Source organism: Lepus europaeus, chromosome 9 (genome assembly GCF_033115175.1).
Source record: "Lepus europaeus isolate LE1 chromosome 9, mLepTim1.pri, whole genome shotgun sequence".
Taxonomy (NCBI): domain Eukaryota; kingdom Metazoa; phylum Chordata; class Mammalia; order Lagomorpha; family Leporidae; genus Lepus; species Lepus europaeus.
Window position 1 is genome coordinate 70,877,561 of NC_084835.1, and position 13,642 is coordinate 70,891,202.

Sequence of the window (13,642 nt, forward strand, 5' to 3'; positions counted from 1 at the left end):
TTTCTCACTGTGCAGGCAGTGTGGAGGTGGCTGCTGTGAGACTTTTTTCATTTTTATTTTACTTTTAATTAATTATTAACAGATTCAATACGATTTGTAGATACAAGTCTAAGAACATGATGATCCTCCCTCCCTCCATTCTTCTCTCCCATCCTTCTTCTTTCCATCTTTTTTTTTTCAGTTCATGAGATAACATATTTTAAATTTATATTACAGTAAAAAGGCTTAATACTTCACCACATAAGAAGGTTAACGAGGGGCCGGCACTGTGGCACAGTAGGTTAAGCCTCCACCTGTGGCACCGGCCTCCCATATGGGTGCCAGTTCATGTCCTTGCTGCTCCAGTTCCAATTCAGCTCTCTGCTATGGCCTGGGAAAGCAGTGGAAGATGGCCCAAGTCCTTGGGCCCCTGTACTCTCGTGGGAGACCTGGAAGAAGCTCCTGGCTGCTGGCTTCAGATCAGCCCAGCTCTGGCCATTGTGGCCATTTGGGGAGTGAACCAGCAGATGAAAAACCTCTCTCTCTCTCTCTCTCTCTCTCTCTCTCGGTCTGTAACTCTACCTCTCAAATAAATAATAAATAAAATATATTTTTAAAAAGTTTAATGAGTAAAAAGCAAAAATACCCTAGTTAGTGAGAATGTAGACAATGGCTGTAAACTATAGTTGAATAGAAAAATGACCATTGCCTTGCGGCACCAGCACACCGGGTTCTAGTCCCGGTCGGGGCACCAGATTCTGTCCCGGTTGCCGCCCTACCAGTCCAGCTCTCTGCTGTGGCCAGGGAGTGCAGTGGAGGGTGGCCCAAGTGCTTGGGCCCTGCACCCCATGGGAGACCAGGAGAAACACCTGGCTCCTGGAGGGTGAACCAACAGAAAAGGAAGACCTTTCTCTCTGTCTGTCTCTCTCACTGTCCACTCTGCCTGTCAAAAAAAAAAAAAAAAAAAAAAAGAAAAGAAAAGAATCAGTTCATTTAGACTTTAAACCATGTCTTCTCAACAGTTTATGCACAGGAATAATTTTATGCAGATTTCAATGCAAATAAGTATACATTACAATTTTTTGTACTGTATTAGTTACCTCAGATCAAGAAAACATATGGTATTTGTTTTTTTGGGACTGGCTTATTTTACCAGGTATAATCGTTTCCAGTTGCATCTGTTTTGTTGCAAAAGACAAGATTCCATTCTCTTTTATGGCTGAGTAATATTCCATAGTGTATATATACCACATTTTCTTTATCAAGTCATTGGTTGATGGGCATCTGGGTTAATTACATATCTTAGATATTGTGAATTGAGCTGCGGTAAACATGGGGGATACTGATAACTTTCATAAGCTGATTTCATTTCCTTTAGTAGATTCCTAGGAGTGGGATGGCTGGTCATATGGTAGACTTATTTTCAGCTTTCTGAGGACTCTCCGTTCAACCTTGGTCAGCAATCCTAACAGCATTTTAACGCTCTACCCCACTTTATCAAGGTTCTTAACATATCAGCACGGGCCAGCAGTCCCCAACTTTGGAAGCTTTTCTAAGCCTGACAAAAGAGTTGAGAAATACATCTGAAAGTACGCTTCTCAAGCGTGGATTCCACTGTTGGCACATCCTTTGATGTCACATTAAAAAATTCGTTACGCTGACCTTGCCTTGCTGAACATGGCTCTTCCGTTTGCTCCAATAGAGAAATAGAAGTCCAAAATGTCTGTTTTCTCCTTCAGAAAAAAAAGGGAAACTTTTCCCATGTTCCATTTTATTTTCAGCTCTTCGGTGGGGAAGATAAGCTGACAATGAAGCATGGTGATTGGCATGTTATTTTCAAACGAATTTTTCATAGTAAGTAATTCATTCCATCTGGGAAAGGCTGGTCACATATTCAGCAATGAGGCACAGATCAAGAAAGATGATTATTATCAGCATTTTCCCGAAAAGTGTGTGTAGATCCACTCCACACTTGCCGTTCAGCATCAGTGGCATTGCCGGACCCTGAAAAAGGACAAGCCCCGGACTGCTTCCCTAATCCCTAAGGCCGGTGCCTCTCACAGTGCAAAAGACCTCCTGCTCACCAGACACCCCTCTGTGGTTTCTGTCACCCAGTTTCTTGATTCACCTTGAACTTCACTGTGTAGTGTATCAGCAGCTGAACTTGGCTTCTCTGGGTGCTATTCCTTGAGCACACAGCCTGGTATTTGAGAAGAGGGAGCAGAAACAGATATGGAGCATTTAGGAAGAGGAAGGTTGGGATGGCCCTGGGGTAGCATGTTGGTCCAACCAGGTCTCATCTACCCAGCAGAAGCTCCAGGATTAAAGACCTCCGCAAAGGAAAAGAAAAACCACACGCTGTATTTACACACTCGTGTTCGTAACAGCCGTACTCACAATAGCCAAAAGGTGGCAACAATCCAAATGCCCATCAAGGAATAAATGGATAAACAAAACAGGTGCGCATCCATACATATAGTAGAAAGGAAGGAAATTCTGACCAAACAACAACATAGATAAACCTTGAAGACGTCATGCTAAAAGGCAAATAGTGCCTGCCTCCACCTAGAGAAGAGACATAGAGTAGCACCTTCATAGAGATAGAAGCTAGAATAAGGTCACCTGACTGAGGAAGGGAGGAATGGGGACAGAGCTTCAGTCTGGGAAGAGGAAAAGGTCGGGGAGATGGGTGGTGGTGACAACTGCACACTGATGTGAACGTAAACATGCCACTGTGCACTTTAAAATGCTTAAAAACGATCACTTCCATGTGAGGTATGTTTTACCACAATTTTTTAAAGACTTATTTGTTTGAGAGAGAGAGAGAGAGAGAGAGCTCTCGTCCACTGGTTCACTCCCCAAACACCTGGGGACACCTCACTCCAGACCCCCCATGTAGCGGGCAGGAATTCAGTTACTTGAGCCATTGCTGTTGCTTCCCAGGGTCTCATTAACTGGAGTCAGGAGCTGGGTCCGGGCATTGAAACCAGGCACTCTTCTATGGGATGAAGATGTCTTAACCACTAAGCCAAGAGCCCACCCTCACTTTTTGTAAAAGGAAGGAAAATATGCTGATGCTTTCCGCTGGTCACAGGTTGTTGTTTTTTTTTCTTTCTTTTCTTTTCTTTTTTTTTTCTTTTTTTGACAGGCAGAGTGGACAGTGAGAGAGAGACAGAGAGAAAGGTCTTCCTTTGCCGTTGGTTCACCCTCCAACAGCCGCCGTGGCTGGCATGCTATGGCCGCCGCACTGCGCTGATCTGATGGCAGGAACCAGGTGCTTCTCCTGGTCTCCCATGGGGTGCAGGGCCCAAGCACTTGGGCCATCCTCCACTGCACTCCCTGGCCACAGCAGAGAGCTGGCCTGGAAGAGGGGCAACCGGGACAGAATCTGGCACCCCACCGGGACTAGAACCTGGTGTGCCGGCGGCGCCGCAGGCGGAGGATTAGCCTAGGTTGTTTTTTAAAGCAAAAATTCTGGGCATCATCACTGGCAAGTGAGGTCATGACTTGTGGCCAAACTACTCAGTGACATGCTACAAAATGTAACAACTGGCTCTCCAACGAGAACGAAACACACCTTTTGTGAACATGTGTATGTGAGCTTATTAGAAATTCTTCCAAGAAGAATGTGTTTCATAATTTGCAAATAACAATAAACATAGAACACTCTTTTTTTTTTTTTAAGATTTACTTTATTTATTTGAGAGGCAGAGTTACAGACACTGAGAGTGAGAGACAGAGAGAAAAGTCTTCCTTCTGTTGGTTCACGTCCCAAATGGCCGCTATGGCTGGCGCTGTACTGATCTGCCAGGCGCAGAATTCTTCCCCATCTCCCACACGAGTGCAGAGGCCCAAGCACCTGGACCATCTTCTCCTGCTTTCCCAGGCCACGACAGAGAGCTGGATTGGAAGAGGAGCAGCTGGGACTAGAACTGGCACCCATATGGGATGCCAGCGCTGCAGGCAGAGGATTAACCTACTGCGCCACAGTGCCAGCCCCAGGAGACTCTTTATTTTAAATTCTCACAGCTGATTAATTTTCAGGAAATGGTTTAAATGACTTTTGTCAACAATGGTTGCAGCTGATGAACAAATGTGACTCTGACATGAATGCTGATTGATATTTTCATTTAATGATGAGCATAAAAGTGAAACACCTAAGATGTCAGAATGGTATTCTTCAGTGATGTAAACGATTTTTTGATGAAATGGATAATAGTTTTTAAATACTGAAAGAGTGTTTCCCCAAGTTCTTGTTATTTACAATGCAATCGCTCAGATTCAATAGACTTAAATTTAATCTACATTATTAACATTCTGTCCACCATGTCATTACATGCAGAGAGTGAATAGAGTCATATTTTTTTAAGGCAGATTGGTTGATTTTTAATTTTTTTCCACTTTATTTGAAAGGCACACAGACAGGAGAAAAAGGGACACGGAGAGAGCTTCCATATGCTGGTTCACTCCCTAAATGCCCTCAAGAGTCAAGGTTGGGCCAGGCGGAAGCCCAGGAGCCCAGAACTAAATCCAGGTCTCCCATTGGGTGGCAGGAACAAAGTACTTGAACCATCACCTGCTGCCACCCAGGGTTGCATTAGCAGAAAGCTAAATAGTAAGTGAAGGAGTCAGGGCTTGAGCCAGGCACTCTAATACGGGATGCTGGTGTCCCAAGTGACTGACATCTTAACTGTTGCACCCAGTGTCCACCCCAACAGGCTAATATTTTAAGCCCTGAATGATATGACTTCTGATTTCCACAGTGTAAATACTCCACTGTGGTTTATTTCAGCCTATCAGGTGAACTCATTTGAAGGCAGAGTTGGGAAAGCATATGCAGTAATACTATCATAATATTTTCACACAAGATGTGTGGATAACCTTCAAATCACAGATAGAGGATAGTAAAACCTACTAAAACAATTAGGAAGTGATGGGTTTGTAGTGTTTGTGCTTTTAGTTTATCTAATTTTTTAAACAACGTGTAGCAACTAGGTCACAAAAATCCCCAAATATTTTACAGTTGGCTCTGGCAGGCCAGGATGCCCAAGGCTGTGACCCACACAGCATTCTGTTTCCTCCTGGGAACCGCAGAGCCGTGGAGCTGCTCCCCACTCTAAGCAAACCCCTGGAATCACAGAGAGAGGGTGTTCCTGTCACCTGGGCCTCTCAACATTGCTCTCAGCTTTTCTTCTTTCTCTCTTTCCTTCCTTGGATCTTGTTATCCTCTAGTGCAGGGTTCTCTGAACGGCATTTCCCACATATCCCACGCTCTTGGCCATCTTCCCCTGTGGCTCTCCCTGGTGTTGTCATCTTTGTGTTTTTCCTGTTTCTTTCATTCCCGTTGTAGACTTGTTTCTCCCACTACTTCCTTCTTCCCTTTCCCTGTTCCATGAGCACACAACTTCCAGTGCTCATTTTCCATTGTCTTCTCCAATCCTCTTCCTCTTTTTCTGGCATGGTAGGGGTGTAAGTTTAAAATAGGGCGGCACGAACTCATGCCTCTCCGAGGTCTGAGAGAAAACCTAGCCCAGGCTCGGCCTTCTAGGGAATTGTATTTCACTTTCTGTTACTCAATATCACTTTAAGGACTTAGCAGTTGAAAGAGAGGGGAAAATCCTGCAGAATTTTCTTCAGTTGGATCCTTGGGGTGGCTGCCCAATAAATAGGTTTCCACTATTGAGAAAGGTGTAGCACAGAAGGAAGTGGTGAAGAAGTTAATAAACTCTATGATGCAATGAGACATTAAACAGTGTACATTTCCAGGAGGTTCATTCAGAGACATCTTTAAAAAACAATTCAATGGGACCAGTGCTATAGTGCAGTGGGTCAAGCTGCCTCCTGCTGAGCCTCCATTTGGGCTCCAGTTCAATCTGTTCCCTGCTAATCCACCTGCTCCACTTCCCATCCTGTTCCCTGCTAATGTGGAAAATGACCCAAGTACATAAGCCTCTACAATCACATGGGAAACCCAGATGAAGCTCCTGGCTCCTGGCATCAGCCTGGGCTAGCCCCAGGTGTTATAGCCATTTGGGGAGTGAACCACTAGGTGGAAGATCTGTCTCTCTATCTCTCTCTGTAACTCTACCTTTCAAATAAATAAATGTTAAAAAAAAAAAAAAACAACCTCAGTGATCTCTGATAAAATATTAAACAATTCACAGTCTCTTTTTAAACAGAAAAAAAAAAGTTGTAAACCCTATTTAAAGGGAAAATCATTCTCCTGGGCTTTCACCAGGGAGAATGTGCTAGGCACAGCCAGTGGGGGCGAGAACCAGCCTCCTTGGCTCCTGCCCCAAGAAGACATGCTCAGGGTGTCTGTGGTTCACTCCCCAAAATGGCTGCAGTGGTTGGTTCTGGGACAGGCAGAAGCTAGGAGCCTACAGCCCTATCCAGGTCTCTCACGTAGGTGGCAGGAGCTCAAGTACTTGGACCATCGTCTGCTGCTTTCCCTGGCATCTCAGCAGGGAGCTGAGTGGAAAATGGAGCAGTGCTTGGATATGAGGTGCCGGTGTGGCACACAGCGGCTGGGCTACAACATGGACCCCCTGGCAACTTTCTTGAGAGCCAAACAGTCCTGCTTTCCTTCAGTGACACTAGTCTGTGTTTCCAGTCACAGCACACAGTGCAGGTGCTGACAATCAGAGGAAATGTTTGGAAGAGTGCATGCTCTGATCTGCAATAAATGTCTGTGGATGGATGAACGGAGTCCCCAGAATGGCATCAATGAGACCTGGACAGGAAGGAGTATTTAAAATCTAGTTCTGAACACATGTGTTGATTTGATTACATATGCTAAATACATTTTAACTTTTTCTCTCCTTTCCTTTCCAGGTCTCATGGAGTCTGTGCTGGTGCACATCCTGGGGCCCACCTTCTTTAACTCATTTTTTTTTTAATTTTCTTTATTTATTTGAGAGGTAGAGTTACAGAGAGAGGGAGAGACAGAAAAAAGTCTTCCATCTGCTGATTCACTCCCCAAATGGTCAGGAGTCAGGAGCTTCATCTGAGTTTCCCATGTGGGTGCAGGGGCCCAAGCACTTGGGCCATCTTCCACTGCTTTCCCAGGCCATAGCAGAGAGCTGGATCGGAAGTGGAGCAGCTGGGACTCAAACTGGTGCCCGTATGGGATGCTGGCACTTTAGGCAGAGGCTTAGCCTACTATGCCACAGCACCAGCCCCTAAATTCATTCTTACTAGGGATGTGATAGGAGGGAGAAGTCCTCCCTTCCCCCATCCAGACACAACTGCACAGGGTAGATGAGATGGTGAACAGTGCACATAGCATTTGTAGCATTTTAGCGTAGGACATGGGGAAGAGGACCAAGGAGCAAGTATGTCTCAGGCTGTCTCCATCCAGGGACGGAACAGCTCCCAGATGACTCAACTGGCCCTTTCAGTCAAACCAAGCATGGCAATCTGTCCACACTCCGTGTAATTGGAACATCTAATCCTTTGAGCTGTCCACAGCTATGTGGACAGGGAACATTGATCCATCTGACCAAAAGTTACAGTCAGGTCATCCCTGGAATTTTCCCACTGCAATTATTTTAAGAAGCAGTTTCAGAAAGGAAGGGTGGCAGTGACAAATTGGAAGGAAATTTGGATGCTCCAGGGAGAAGAATGTGCAGGCAGAAAATTTTTGAGTCTTACCTTCTTTAGCATTCCGATTGCTTTTTAAAGTGATACAACCCATTGTGGAAAAGGTAATGAAGCCTAAAGAAAAAAAAAATGAGTCACCAATAACCTTTTTCCCACCCTGGATGTAGTTTTCTTCTGTTATCAACAAATACCATGCACAGTTCATCCCAAGGTTTCTCATCCTCAGTTCCAAGGTCAACAACTTTCTTTTTTTAAAGGTTTATGTTATTTATTTGAAAGGCAAAGTTACAGAGAGAGTGAGAGAGAGAGAGAGAGAGAGGTCTTCCATCTGCTGGTTCACCCCCCAAATGGCTGCAATGGCCAGGCTTGGGTCAGGTGGAAGCCAGAAGCCAGGAACTTCCTCTGGGTCTCCCACGTAGGTGCAAGGACCCAAGCACTTGGGCCATACTCTGATGCTTTCCCAGGCTCATTAGCAGGGAGCTGGATTGGAAGTGGAGCAGCCAGGACTCCAAGAAGGGCCCCTCTATGCCACAGTACTGCCCCAGTCAACAACTTTTACACTTGTGAGGCCAGCTGTCATCTTGGCAGAATTGGTTGCCTCCACAAAGTGAATTTCATGATCACCAACAAGGCATCTGGCCAGAAATACTCTATTCCTGTCTGCTCCCCTGAACCAGATTCAAGAAGCCACACTTGTTATTTCATGGTTACATTTGACGAGATGGAAAGCTTCATTGCCTTAAACTTGTTCACACTGTAATGTAAACCCAGGATAAATATACCTTATCCAAGGTGCTTGGGACCACAAGTGTTTCAGATTTTGGATTTTTTATTTGCATTTTGTAATATTTGCACATAGATAGTGAGGAATCTTGGGGATGGGACCCAAGTCTAAAGATGAAAGCCATTTGTGTTTCATACACACCTTATCTACACAGCCCACAGGTAATTTTACACAGTATTTTCAATTGTGTTTTGACTGCAGTCCATCACACGTGGTCAGGTGTGGAATTTTCCACTTGTGGGATCCTGTCAGAACTCAGAAAGTTTTGGAGCATTTTGGATTTCGTATTTTCAGCATAGAGATGCTCACCCTATAATCAGTGGTGCTTCCCAGGAGAACCAGCTTTAGTCAGGAGACGGGGATATCCCAGAATGCTGCGCACCTGGGTTAGGAGGCAACGAGGCATGGAAGACTGTCCTGTTCAAGAGTGAGCCATTCTAGTGTCAGCCAGTGCTTCTGACTAGTGGGCTCTAAAGTCCAACTCAGGCTACCCTAACTTAAACACGGCCATTCTTCGAGTACAAGTCATCCATCAGTGTTTGCTGTGCAGGGAAATGGCCCTGGGCCAACTCTGTTATGCGGGGAAAACTGGCCTGGACATGGTTTCTTAGTAACTTCTTTCCCCTTTGCAAGCATCTACTTTTCTTCATGGTTCCAAACTGCTCCCATTACCTAGTAACAGCAAGGGGACTATCAGGCCATCTGTGCAGCCCCACGTGAGAATTCCTCACTGTTCCCAAGCTTCCAGTCTTCTCATGCATTGTTTTCATATTTGACTCAGATACTGTGGAGTCATTGCACTGAAAACTGATCAAAATTCCTTGAATTGTCTTTGAGAAAGAGTCCCTCTATTTATTAAGGAAAACTATATAGTGTTTTTCCGATTCCTTGACAATAAACTCATTCCCTATTTTGGGGGATTCTTTGACGTCCCAGAAGCTGCTGGAACATTTTACATGAGGCTTTTTTTTTAGGTTCTTCCTTAGAAACAGGAAGTTGACCAAAAAAAGAAATCCCAAACATTTATTTTAGTTCCTAAAATTTGGATGAGACACATCCAGTGGGTTCTAAAAATAGTAAAAGCCTTCCAAACTGAGCAAACGGGCCAATAGATTTAAATTGAGCCTGAAATCTGCTCAAAACTCACCTGGTTTCATTTGGAGGCACCCTCACAATCATTAAAATCATTGAAATTCTTGATTCTACCAATTTTACATTTGAAAAATTGCTTTATTCCTTTTCTTTAATGAGATAAATAATTATATAACAGCAAACACCCTGAACACCCTGGCAATAAAAATTCACCCTTCATTGAGCCATTCCATTCTCTCTTGTATAACAGGAATTGGCATATTATGGTGTACAAGTCATATTCACCTTGTTGACTGTTTTTTAGGTTTTTAAAACAATAATGTATTAAGTTGAAATTCATGTAACATAAAATTTCTTTGACATGAACCAAACCAGTGACATTTAGTGTGTTCACAATGTCAGGTGACAGCACCTCCACCCAGTGCTAAAACATTTCCCTTAGGGCCGGTGCTGTGGCATAGCACATAAAGCCACCACCTGCAGTGCTGGCATCCCATATGGGCACCAGTTCAAGTCCCAGCTGCTCCACTTCCAATCCCGCTCCCTGCTGATGTGCCTGGGAAAGCAGTGGAGGATGGTCCAAGTCCTTGGGCCCCTACACCCACGTAGGAAACCCAGAAGAAGCTCCTGGGTCCTGGCTTTGGATTGGCCCAGCTCCAGCCATTGTGGCCATTTGGGGAGTGAACCAGTGGATGGAAGAGTCTCTCTCTCTCTCTCTCTCTCTCTCTCTCTCTCTCTCTGTAACTGCCTTTCAAAAAAAAACGAATAAATCTTGAAGGAAAAAAAAAAAAGCTTCCCTCACTCCAGAGTAAAACTCTCTGATCACCTAGGAAGTTTCTGCCCTACTTCTACTCTTCCCAGCACCTCCCAACAACAACCAATTGGCTTTCGGTTTCTCTGGAGTTATCTATTCTGAATATTTATTTAAAAATTATTTATTTGTTTGAAAGGCAGAGAGAGTAAAGTGAGAGAAAGAGTAAGAGAGAGTGATCTTCCATCTGTTGGTTCACTCCCCAAACACCTATAACAACCGGACCTAAGCCAGGCTGAAACCAGGATCCTGTACTCTATCTGGGTCTCTCACATGACTAGCAGGGATTCAACAACTTAAGCCGTCATCTGTGGCCTCCCAAAGTGTTCATTGGTAGGAAGGTAGATCAGAAGCAGAGGAGCTAGGACTTGAACCAGGCACTCCAATATGGACCGCAGGTGTCCCAGACAGCAACTTTACCACTGTTCCGAATGCCTACTCCTGGGTATTTTATAGAAACATAACTATATTATATGTAGCTTTTTGTGCCTGGTTTCTTTCACTTAGCATAATGGTTTGGAGGTTCACCCACATTGTTGCATATGTTAGTGCTTCATTTCTTCTTTCTTTTTTAAAGATTATTTATTTGAAACATGGAGCTACAGAGAGAGAGGAAGAGAGAGAAAGAGATCTATCCACGGGTTTACTCCACAAACGGCCACAACAGCCAGGGCTGTGACAGGCTGAAGCCAGGAGCCAGGAATTCCATCACGGTCTCCAATGTGGGTGGCAGGGGCCCAAGCACTTGAGTCATCTTCTGCTGCCTTCCTAGGCACATTCAAAGGGGGCTGCATTGGAAAGTGGAGCATTTGGGACTCAAACCTGTGCTCATTTAGTACTCTTAAAACTGAGTGGAATCAATGATTTCTTATATACACAGTGTGTCCAACCTATGACCAATTCCTCTTTTTCCAGTTGAACCTGGGGAAGAAGGGACAGGAAGAAAATGGGGGAGGGGGATTGGCAGGGGAGCACTTAACAGTATCTGACAAAAGGAATTGCTAAAGTTGAACAACTTTTATAAATAACCCGTTCAGTCCATCAGAAGGTTGTGAGATGTGCCAGATAATGATAACCCTGATCTGATGTCTCTGCAAATGCTGGGTGTAGGTGAGACACCAGGGAGTATAGTGGCCCAGGCCCTCATTTTCAAAATGAAGAAACAGACATTTAAATGCCTTGCCATAGTCTCAGGGTGAGTTGGTTGAAGAACACAGATGAGGCCCAGGCATCCTAACTCCAATCCAGCAAAAAAGAAAGACATCTGCCAAGTAGAGCCAAAGCAAGGAGTTCAACCAGCAAGAGCCATGGTAAATGGTTCAGGCAAAACATATAGGGCAGCCAGGAAGTGAGGGGCCATTCTGCTGGCTTGCCCTTTCCAACTCCAGAGTACATGCTGCCTGCTATTATTGGGAGGCACCCATCTGGTCTACTTATTCACGTGAGTGCCCAAGACATGTTGAGTGGAGCCAGACTTCTGTGTCACACGTCACTGGGAATATGGCCCCAACACTGCTGAGTGTGAGCCACTCACTTCTGGCTGCTGCCGTTGGGGGCAGTATTGGGCAGTGTGGTTAACTGTACCATGCCCTATATGGAAAGATCTGGCTGTGAGTCTGCAACAGTGGGCTCCACCATGACCAACCCTCCCCATTTGCCTTTTCCTTCTGAACCTCCCACTCACTCCTGCCCAGCCAGGCTGTGTGGGAACAGTCTTGTCTGTCTTTGTTGTCCCTGTCTCAGCCAGGAGTAGGCCATACCCTAAATCCTTTCATTTGTTCCCAATCATATTTTCACATTCCTTCATGTAGACTGAGAGTTGCTTTGGAGTGGGGCAATCTGATGTATTTCCCGCCCCCCAGAAACCTTTAATTTAAAGAATACAAACTTCATGCATTTCATAAGTACAACTTTAGGAACATAGTGATTATTCCCACTGTACCTGCCCCCTCACACACACTCCCACCATTCTTCCTCCTCCCTCTCCTATTCCCATTCTTAATTTTTACTGAGACCTATTTTCAAATAATTTTATACACATACGATTAACTCTAAAGAGTTCAACAGCCAAGACAAGAGCTGTTCAAAATCACTGCATCTCAAAGTGTCAATTTCACTTCTATAGATTACCTTTTAGGTGCTCTATTAGTTATTACAGATCAAGGAGAACATATGGCATTTGTCCTTTGGGGACAGGCTTATTTCACTAAGTGTAATGTTTTCTAGTTTCATTCATTTTGTTGCAAACAACAGAATTTCATTTTTTTATCACTGTGTAGAATTTCATGGTATACATACCCATAATTTCTTTATCCAGTCTTCAGTTGATGGAAATTTGGGTTCATTCCATATCTTAGCTATTGTGAGTTGAGCTGTAGTAGTTATGGGGATACAGATAACTCTTTCATATGCTGATTTCATTTCCCTTGGGTAAATTCCCAGGAGTGGGATGACTGGGTCATATGGTAGATCTATATTCAGATTTCTGGGGTATCTCCATAGTGTCTTCCTTGTGTGGGTTTACCAGTTTACATTCATAACAACAGTGAATTAGGGTACCTTTTTCCCCACATCCTTGCCAGCATTTGTTGTTTGTTGATTTCTGTATGGAAGTCATTCTAACTGGGGTGAGGTGAAACCTCATTGTCATTTAATTTGCATTTCCCTTATGGCTAGTGATCCTGAGCATTTTTCCATGTGTCTCTTGGCCATCTGGATTTCCTCTGTTGAAAAATGCCTGTTTAAGTCCTTTTCCCATTTCTTAACTGGGATGCTTGTTTTGTTGCTGTGGATTTTCTTGATCTCTTTATATATTCTGGTTATTAATCCTTTATCAGTTGCATGGTTTGCAAATAATTTTTCCCATTCTGTCAGTTGTCTCTTCAGTTTGCTGAATGTTTCTTTTGCAGTGCAGAAGCTTCTCAATTTGATGTAATCCCGCTTGTCAATCTGGGCTTTGATTGCCTGTGCAATTTCCTCACCTGAAAAATGGGGATACTGATTAATACTCATCTTGATGATCACCAGGGATCAAATGAGAAAATTCTGTAAATGAGATCCATTTGAAAACTAGAATGTGCTCTAGAAATGTGGTTGCAGTTCTGTAGAGTGTGTGTGTGTGTGTGCTATCAGCTGTTCATGTTTGTGGGTTCCACATCCACAGGTTCAGCTAACCACAGGTTGAAAGTATTTGAGGAAAAAAAATGCATCAGTGCTTAACATGTACAGACTTGCTTTCTTGTTGTTGTTATTCAACAATTACATAATATAGCATAATAACTACTTACATGGCATTTACATTGTGTTAGGAATCAAAAATAATCTGGAGATGATTTAAAATACATGGGAGAACATGCATAGGTTATATGCAATTA

The 13,642-nt window shown here is 44.0% G+C and overlaps 1 long non-coding RNA gene across 1 annotated transcript in view; it reads right to left on the bottom strand.

The window, feature by feature from the left end:
* The window catches only part of LOC133766575 (uncharacterized), a 217,646-nt gene extending 204,400 nt beyond the window's left edge, over positions 1-13,246 (bottom strand). Inside the window, exons 1-2 of the long non-coding RNA XR_009866727.1 lie at positions 12,567-13,246; positions 7,633-7,695 (exon numbers count right to left, since the gene is read on the bottom strand). This is a non-coding gene — a long non-coding RNA (uncharacterized LOC133766575). The remainder of the gene's footprint in view (positions 1-7,632; positions 7,696-12,566) is intronic.
* Positions 13,247-13,642: the final 396 nt, after the last annotated feature.